The sequence below is a fragment of the Raphanus sativus genome, unplaced genomic scaffold (genome assembly GCF_000801105.2).
Source record: "Raphanus sativus cultivar WK10039 unplaced genomic scaffold, ASM80110v3 Scaffold3711, whole genome shotgun sequence".
Classification (NCBI taxonomy): Eukaryota; Viridiplantae; Streptophyta; class Magnoliopsida; order Brassicales; family Brassicaceae; genus Raphanus; species Raphanus sativus.
The window spans coordinates 1,031-8,733 of NW_026619015.1; the positions used below are offsets into that span (position 1 = coordinate 1,031).

At 32.8% G+C, this 7,703-nt stretch overlaps 2 long non-coding RNA genes across 6 annotated transcripts; one reads left to right on the forward strand and one right to left on the reverse strand.

The window, feature by feature from the left end:
• The first annotated feature begins 1,821 nt into the window (after window positions 1–1,821).
• Window positions 1,822–3,791, forward strand: LOC130506833 (uncharacterized). Of its 5 annotated transcripts, none has more exons than XR_008942141.1 (6): window positions 1,822–1,967; window positions 2,092–2,214; window positions 2,311–2,410; window positions 2,502–2,984; window positions 3,063–3,226; window positions 3,281–3,791. It is a non-coding gene; the product is annotated as an uncharacterized LOC130506833 (long non-coding RNA). The 5 variants fall into 5 exon arrangements; XR_008942140.1 differs by having other exon boundaries at window positions 3,300–3,789; XR_008942143.1 differs by having other exon boundaries at window positions 2,311–2,405; window positions 3,401–3,787.
• A 1,726-nt stretch (window positions 3,792–5,517) lies between these two features.
• Window positions 5,518–7,269, reverse strand: LOC130506834 (uncharacterized). Its single transcript, XR_008942144.1, has 5 exons — window positions 6,524–7,269; window positions 6,224–6,356; window positions 5,993–6,098; window positions 5,771–5,916; window positions 5,518–5,698 (listed from the first exon to the last, which is right to left on the reverse strand). It is a non-coding gene; the product is annotated as an uncharacterized LOC130506834 (long non-coding RNA).
• Between the last annotated feature and the right edge of the window lie 434 nt (window positions 7,270–7,703).

Sequence of the window (7,703 nt, forward strand, 5' to 3'; positions counted from 1 at the left end):
CTCAAGATAATGAAGATTTTATAATTGTAATTCCACTAATCTGTTCAGTATATGAAATTTTAGTAAACTAAATATTAAAAAAATAAAATGATTCCTAAAAAAATGAAAGATAGTTTAGAATACATTAGTTCAAATGTAGAATGTGGTTTGAAATTTTTGAACTAAAGTGGAGTATAAAATTCACTATTTAGTGAATTTACCGAAAACTCATTATTTTAGAAGGTGTTAACCCATGGATTTTGGAAAATTTTCAAAAGTATGAAAATCTGGTTTTATAGTATAGTTTCACCGAGCACTAATATAAGATGATGGTCAAAGAGTTTAGAACCTCTGTTGTCTTCGTTTCTCAATATAATGAATATTTTATAATGGTAATTCCACTAATCTAGTCAGTATATGAAATTTAAGTAAACCAAATATTAAAAAATTAAAATGATTCCTATAAACAATGAAAGATAGCTTAGAATATATTAATTCAAATGTAGAATGTGGTTTGAAATTTTTGAACTAAAGTGCAGAGTATAAACTTCAGTATTCAGAGAATTTACCGAAAACACACTATTTTAAAAAGTGTTAACCCACGGATTTTGGAAAATTTTCAAAAATATGAAAATTTGGTTTTATTGTATAGTTTCATCGAGCATCAACATAAGATGATGGTCAAAGAGTTTAGAACATCTGTTGTCTTCGTTTCTCAAAATAATGAAGATTTTATAATTGTAATCCCACTAATATGGTCAGTATATGAAATTTTAGTAAACTAAATATTAGAAAATTAGAATGATTTCTATATACCATGAAAGATAGTTTAGAATACATTAATTCAATTGTCGATTGTGGTTTGAAATTTTTTAAACAAAAGTGAAAAGTATAAACTTCAGTATATAGAGCATTTACCGAAAACTCATTATTTTAGAAGGGAACCCACGGATTTTGGAAAAATTGCAAAAATATTAAAATATGGTTTTATTGAATAGTTTCATTGAGCACTAACATAAGATGATGGTCAAAGAGTTTAGAACCTCTGTTGTCTTCGTTTCTCTAGATAATGAATATTTTATAATGGTAATTCCACTAATCTGGTCAGTATATGAAAGTTTTGTAAACTAAATTTTTAAAAATTAAAATGATTCATATATATCATGAAATATAGTTTAGAATACATTAATTCAAATGTAGAATGTGGTTTAAAATTTTTAAACTAAAGTGAAGAGTATTAACTTCAGTATTTAGAGAATTTACCGAAAACTCATTATTTTAGAACGGGGGTTAACCCACGGATTTTGGAAAAATTTCAAAAAAATGAAAATCTGGTTTTATTGTATAGTTTTATCGAGCACTAACATAAGATGATTGTCAAAGAGTTTAGAACCTCTGTTGTCTTCGTTTCTTAAGATAATGAAGATTTTATAATTGTAATTCCACTAATCTTGTCAGTTTATGAAATTAAAGTAAACTAAATTTAAGAAAATAAAAATGATTCCTATATACCATGAAATATTGTTCAGAAATACATTAATTCAAATGTAGTATGTGGTTTGAATTTTTTACACAAAAGTGAAGATTATAAACTTCAGTATTTAGAAAATTTACACAAAAGTGAAGATTATAAACTTCAGTAAACTAAATTTTTAAAAATTAAAATGATTCCTATCTATTTATATAAAGTTGAGTTTGAATCCCTCATAGGATGTCCACCTAGGATTCCAGGTCACAAACTCACTCTCCCAACGTCCGCCACGTGTCAGGTTTAATGAAACTCATCGTTTTTTATAGTTCAGTGGGATTTACGTTTTTTTTTCTTCCACAAATAAACAAAAAGTCTTTTTCTTCGATCTCTGAACAGCCATGGCCTTATGTCTTCTCTTCAGATAAACGAAACGTTTCTCCTAATTGATTCATCCCTTTATCATGCTTCTCAACAACATCACCCCTCTTCGAACACGATCTGTTTAGAGAAAGCTAAGGTAATTTGTGTTCCTTCCGTTTTTCTTTTCTTTTTTTTTTTGATTCCTTTCGTTTTCTACTTGGATTCTCTTTGGAATCTCCTAGAAATGCGATTAATTTAACAACGAAGAAACTCAATTCCAGATATCAGCATGATGCCAATACCTTGGAGGCTTGGAGCGATGGTGATCTTCCTGCCTAAACCAATCTGCTTTCTCTGCGTTCCCATCCCTGCTTTCGCTGGTAACTTGCTTAGCCTTAGGAAATGTATGTTACATCCCACACTTCTCCATTCACAACTTCATCAGATACACTTCTTTTCACTTTTTATTAAGTTTTTTTTTTGTTTTATTGTTGTTGCAGAGTGCGTGCTCTGAGGTCCCAGAAGAGTCCACTACAACCAACCTTAATCGGTCTCCTCTGATAACTGATTTCCTGAGAAAGTTTTGCCCAGCTGAGTTTGGTATTTTGTCCCATTTACAAGCTTTCTCCAAATTTTCAATCCCCTTCTTTGTCAACGATTTTCAACTTCTTCACATTCCTATATCTTTCAGATTGTCTTAATGGAGACTGAAATGATGGAGGTTTGACGCAGTACGCGTACTTCATGGAAGACTCGCCATAAAGAATAAGGGGATGGATCACAGAAACCAGGCCTGCTAAAATCAAAGCTAAGTTAAAATCAAGAAACATATTTTAGCTCCAGGCTCTTTGCTTTGTTTTACTTCATTTTCTACTATTTCTAATTATCGTTTCTGAGTATGCAGGCAGGATAACACGCTAGATTGAGATGCTTCTGTAAACAAGTTTTACATACAATAACTTTAAAGTTCTACAAGGCTATGTCTTGACTGAGCCGGCGGCTATAGTTGCTTCTATTTTTGCTGAAGAAGAGACTGGTTTGTTTTCTCCAGATGTGGAGGCTAAGATTGTGGATCCGGATGTGGGTCGTGTCTTGGGGGTTGATCAGACTGGCATGGCGAGCTCTGGTTCCAGAGTCCTACCGTGATGAACGGTGTTTGTTTCTTCTTGAAAAGGTGATTCTTTTGTGTTTGGTGTTGATATGACACTGTGTTAGAGTTTTTTTTTTTCACTGTGTTGAGTTGCTTTTAAAGGTTATTTCAAGAACGAAGAAGCTACTGCTTTTACTATTGATTCAGAAGGAAGGTTGAGACTGGAGTTTTGTGTTACATTGACAGTGAAGGTTTTGTCTTTGTTGTTGATAGATTAAAGGAGCTAATCTACTGCAATGCTTTTTATCTACTGCAATGCTTATCAGGTAACAAACAAAAAATACATAATGAACATGTGTTTGATCTTCCTAATGTTTTAGAACTTATAAATTTGATTAGGTTAGAAGCAGTGTTGTTAACTCATCCAGAGATTACTGATGCAGCAGTAATACCGTCAGGGCTTGCTTTAAAACTTGCTTTATTCCTTATTGTTTTTGAAGTATCCCTGCAATAAAGCTGGGCAATATCCAATGGAATATAGTGAGGACAGCTGGAAACAACTTATCCGAAAGTGGAATCATGAGCTTAGTCGCAAAGCAAGTTTTTTCAACCATGCAGACCATGTTTGTAACTAATCCAGTCGTGGTTCCTTATATTTATTCTGAGTTTTGTTTGGATTGCTTAGGTATCTCCATAGAAGAGGATACGTAAGGTCACATTTTTGTCTTCAAACCCCAAAAATCCCTCTGGCAAAATTATAAGAAAAGAACTTATAAAGCTCACAACCTCAAAGCTCTAGCAGGAAGATGTGTCCACCAGCTTTACCTCACACTTCACCATTAGTTAATTCATTTATTTGGTTTATTTTAAAACTAATATAAAAATAATTTTGTTTATTTTAAATTTTATTTAAGAATATGTTAGTATATATTTAAGAATTGTCTTATCAAGGCTTATACAGAATCGATGTTTCTCTATATATACAAACAGAATATATTACATAAATAAACAAAACGTTACACTAACTTAATAAATTAATACTGTATAATTTAACAAGACATTATGAGCCAATAATTTAGCCAATATAGCTAATAACCCCGAACCAGTTGGCTAGGGAAAATCTATGAATTATCAAAACTATATAAATTAGTGGAGGTCTTATAAATTAGATATTTTATGAAATATTAAGACAAAGACCAACATAAGTTTGAAGTATGTTTACTTTTAAAATATCCATTATAACTAATGATATTTTATGTAATTCTTGAATTTGTTATCCCGCCCGTAGGGCGGGCCGATCCTAGTATACCATGAAAGATAGTTTAGAATACATTAATTCAAATGTAGAATGTGGTTTGAAATATTTGAACTAAAGTGCAGAGCATAAACTTCAGTATTTAGAGAATTTACGAAAACTCATTATTTTAGAAGGGGTTAACCCACGGATTTTGGAAAAATTTCAAAAATATGAAAATCTGGTTTTATAGTATAGTTTCATCGAGCACTAACATAAGATGATGGTCAAAGAGTTTAGAACCTCTGTTGTCTTTGTTTCTCTAGATAATGAATTTTGAAAGTCTGTGTAGGCTTTTTGATTGGCCATAATTTTGAAATCTACGATTATTGACTTTAAGTTCCACCTGAAGAGTAAATTTAGGTATAAATTAATATGTTGAAAAATATTTTATTATACATGATTGGTGGGGGTGAGATACTATGGTGGCTAAGATATAGTCTTTGAGTTTGACAATTGTGTTTTACAATGTTACATTCCCATTTTTGTTTTATATCTATTATCCGTCATCATTAGATTTATGTTGATATTTGAAATATTATATGTCAATTGTAAGAATTAAGTTTTATCGTTGTTGAGTTTTCAAAAAGAAAGAAAAATTTAAAATCTACGATTATTGACTTTAAGTTCCACCTAAAGACTAAATTCATGTATAGTATTTTTGCTAAATTGATTGGTTATATTTTTAAAAAGTTCTAATTACTATTTCTTTAAGTAAAACTTGAATTCTCTTGCTTAAAGTATGGACACACATTGTTTAGTTTGTTTGTAATAGTTACATTTGACATTGATTTTCGTAATTGTTGTGGTAACATGTAATCGTGGTTTTTATATTTTCATATCTTTTATGTTAAATAGTGACCTCTTAAATCTAACCCAATAAACATGTTGTAAAGTTATTTTTTTTATTCGTTTTTATGTATAACAAACACCAAAAATCAAGCTTTCAAATATGGATTCTGATCCTTACCTAGAAAATATAGGTAGTGAATGATATGACTTATTTGATTCCTGGACGGATAACTAATGGTGAAGTGTGAGATAAGGCTGGTGAACATGACTTCCTGCTAGAACTTTGAGGTTGTGAGCTTTATAAGTCCTCTTCTTACAATCTTGCATGATGGACTTTTGGGGATTGAAGACAAAAACGTGACTTTACGTATCCTCTTGTATGGACAAAAAGTAATCCAAACAAAATTCAGAATATATAAGGAACCACGGCTGGATTAGTTACAAAACATGGTCTGCATGATTGAAAAACCTGCTTTGAGACTAAGCTCATGAGCTCACTTTCGGATAAGTTGCTTCCAGATGTTCTGACAATTTATGCCATTGGATATTGCCCAGCTTTATTGTCAGGGATACTACAAAAACAATAATAGAAAAGTAAGAGCTACATCCCCAAGCTCATGAGCTCACTTTCGATAAGTCCTCACGGCATTACTGATGCATCAGCAATCTCTGGATGAGCTAGCAACACTGCTTCTAGTTCACCTGGAGCAACCTAACCAAATTTATAAGTTTTAAAACATTAAGAAGACCACACAAAAGTTCATTATGTATATTTTGTTTGTACCTGATAAGCATTGCATTAGATTAGCTCCTTTAATCTATCAACAATAAAGACAAAACGTTCACTGTCAGTGTAACACAAAACTCCAGTCTTCAGCCATCCTTTTGAATCAATAGTAAAAGCAGTAGCTTCCTCGTTCTTGGAATAACCTTTAAAAGCAACTCAACACAGTTTCATACCAGCACCAAACGCAAAAGAAACACTTTTTCAAGAAGAAGCATACACCTTTATCACGGTAGGACTCTGGAACCAGAGTTCGCCAGTTCAATCAACCCCCAAGTCACGACCCGTATCCGGATCCACAATCTTAGCCTCCAAAGACAATTTAAAACTGGATTCAAAACCATATCACAAAGAGGAAATAAATAATATCAAAATCATAATTCTAAACATGAATCTAAACACGGGAGATGTGTTCAAATATATGATGAACATGAATTTTAAAAACGGAATCACCTTAGATTCCAGAAGAAGCATATTTACTCCAATGAGGTCGCCACCACGTTTAATATTTCTGACGTTTGAGTTGGTTTAAGGTTGAACCCGAAAAAAAAACGGCAAAACCTTGGAGAAAAGCTGGCACCATCGTCTAACTCACCATTGACATACCAGCAGAAGCTTTATTATTAACTTAGTCCACAAAGACCGTCAAATATAGATACAGCAACATAATAATAATTAAAATTCAGATAAAAATCCACTAAAATTCGTCAATTTATCTTTATTAAATAAAGATTTATAAAAAAAAAAGATTACCCAGAAGGAAGATTATCAACATAGCTGATGAGCATTTAATCTTGCTTCCACCTTCAGAAGCGACGCCCGCGTGCATCTCAACAGTCATTGCGTCAGCCACTTGTCTCAGATTCCCACCTCCCGCAATCCTCCTCCATCACCCTCAGGATCTCTATCACACGCTCCCATTTCCCCCGAGCTTTCCATCTGCCGCCTCACTATATACACCGCCGCCGCGCAAACCGCCGCTGCGCAGACAACCGTCGCACCAACAGCCACTTTACCCATCTCTTCGATCTCAAAACGTATCGAGATGGATAGATGATCTCGAGAGCAAGCCATTTCTCAGTAAATAAGTAGATTGATTTGTTCAATAGAGTGATAGGATGATTAAGAGTGTAGGGATGCTAACCTTTTTATAGTCAAACCACCACCGCCTTCGAAGAGAAAAGATGGCATTGAAGATAGATCGTGTACGATGGATTGATGAAGGAATTAATAGGAATGAATCGGTAACCGACGGATTTCTAGATCTGTATGAAGAAGAACGAACGAAGATCAGGAAGGAAACGCATCTGTTTAGGATTCCCGAAGATTGTGTCGATGGGCCTCAAGTCGAAGAAGATTAGATAAGCGTGACGAAGCCCAAGTGAAGCCTGTTCCGACAGAACAAAACTTAAGTGATACGGTGCGTATCTGATGTGTCTGCGCGAGATGCCTCCTATTTCCACGCTGGAATCTGACGTGGCGCGTTCAGGAGAGATTAAACTCTTCTTTATATATAAAGATTCCACTAATCTATACAGTATATGAAATTTTAGTAAACTAAATTTTAAAAAATTAAAATGATTCCTATATACCATGAAATATATTTTAGAATACATTAATTCAACTTTAGAATGTGGTTTGAAATTTTTAAACTAAATGAAGAGTATAAACTTCAGTATTTAGAGATTTTACCGAAAACTCATAATTTTGAAGGGGTTAACCCACGAATTTTGAAAAAAAATCAAAAAATGAAAATCTGGTTTTATTGTATAGTTTCATCGAGAACTAACATAAGATGATGTTCAAAGAGTTTAGAACCTCTGTTGTCTTCGTTTCTCAAGATAATGAAGATTTTATAATTGTAATTCCACTAATCTGGTTAGTATATGAAATTTTAGTAAATTAAATACTAGAAAATTAGAATGATTTCTAT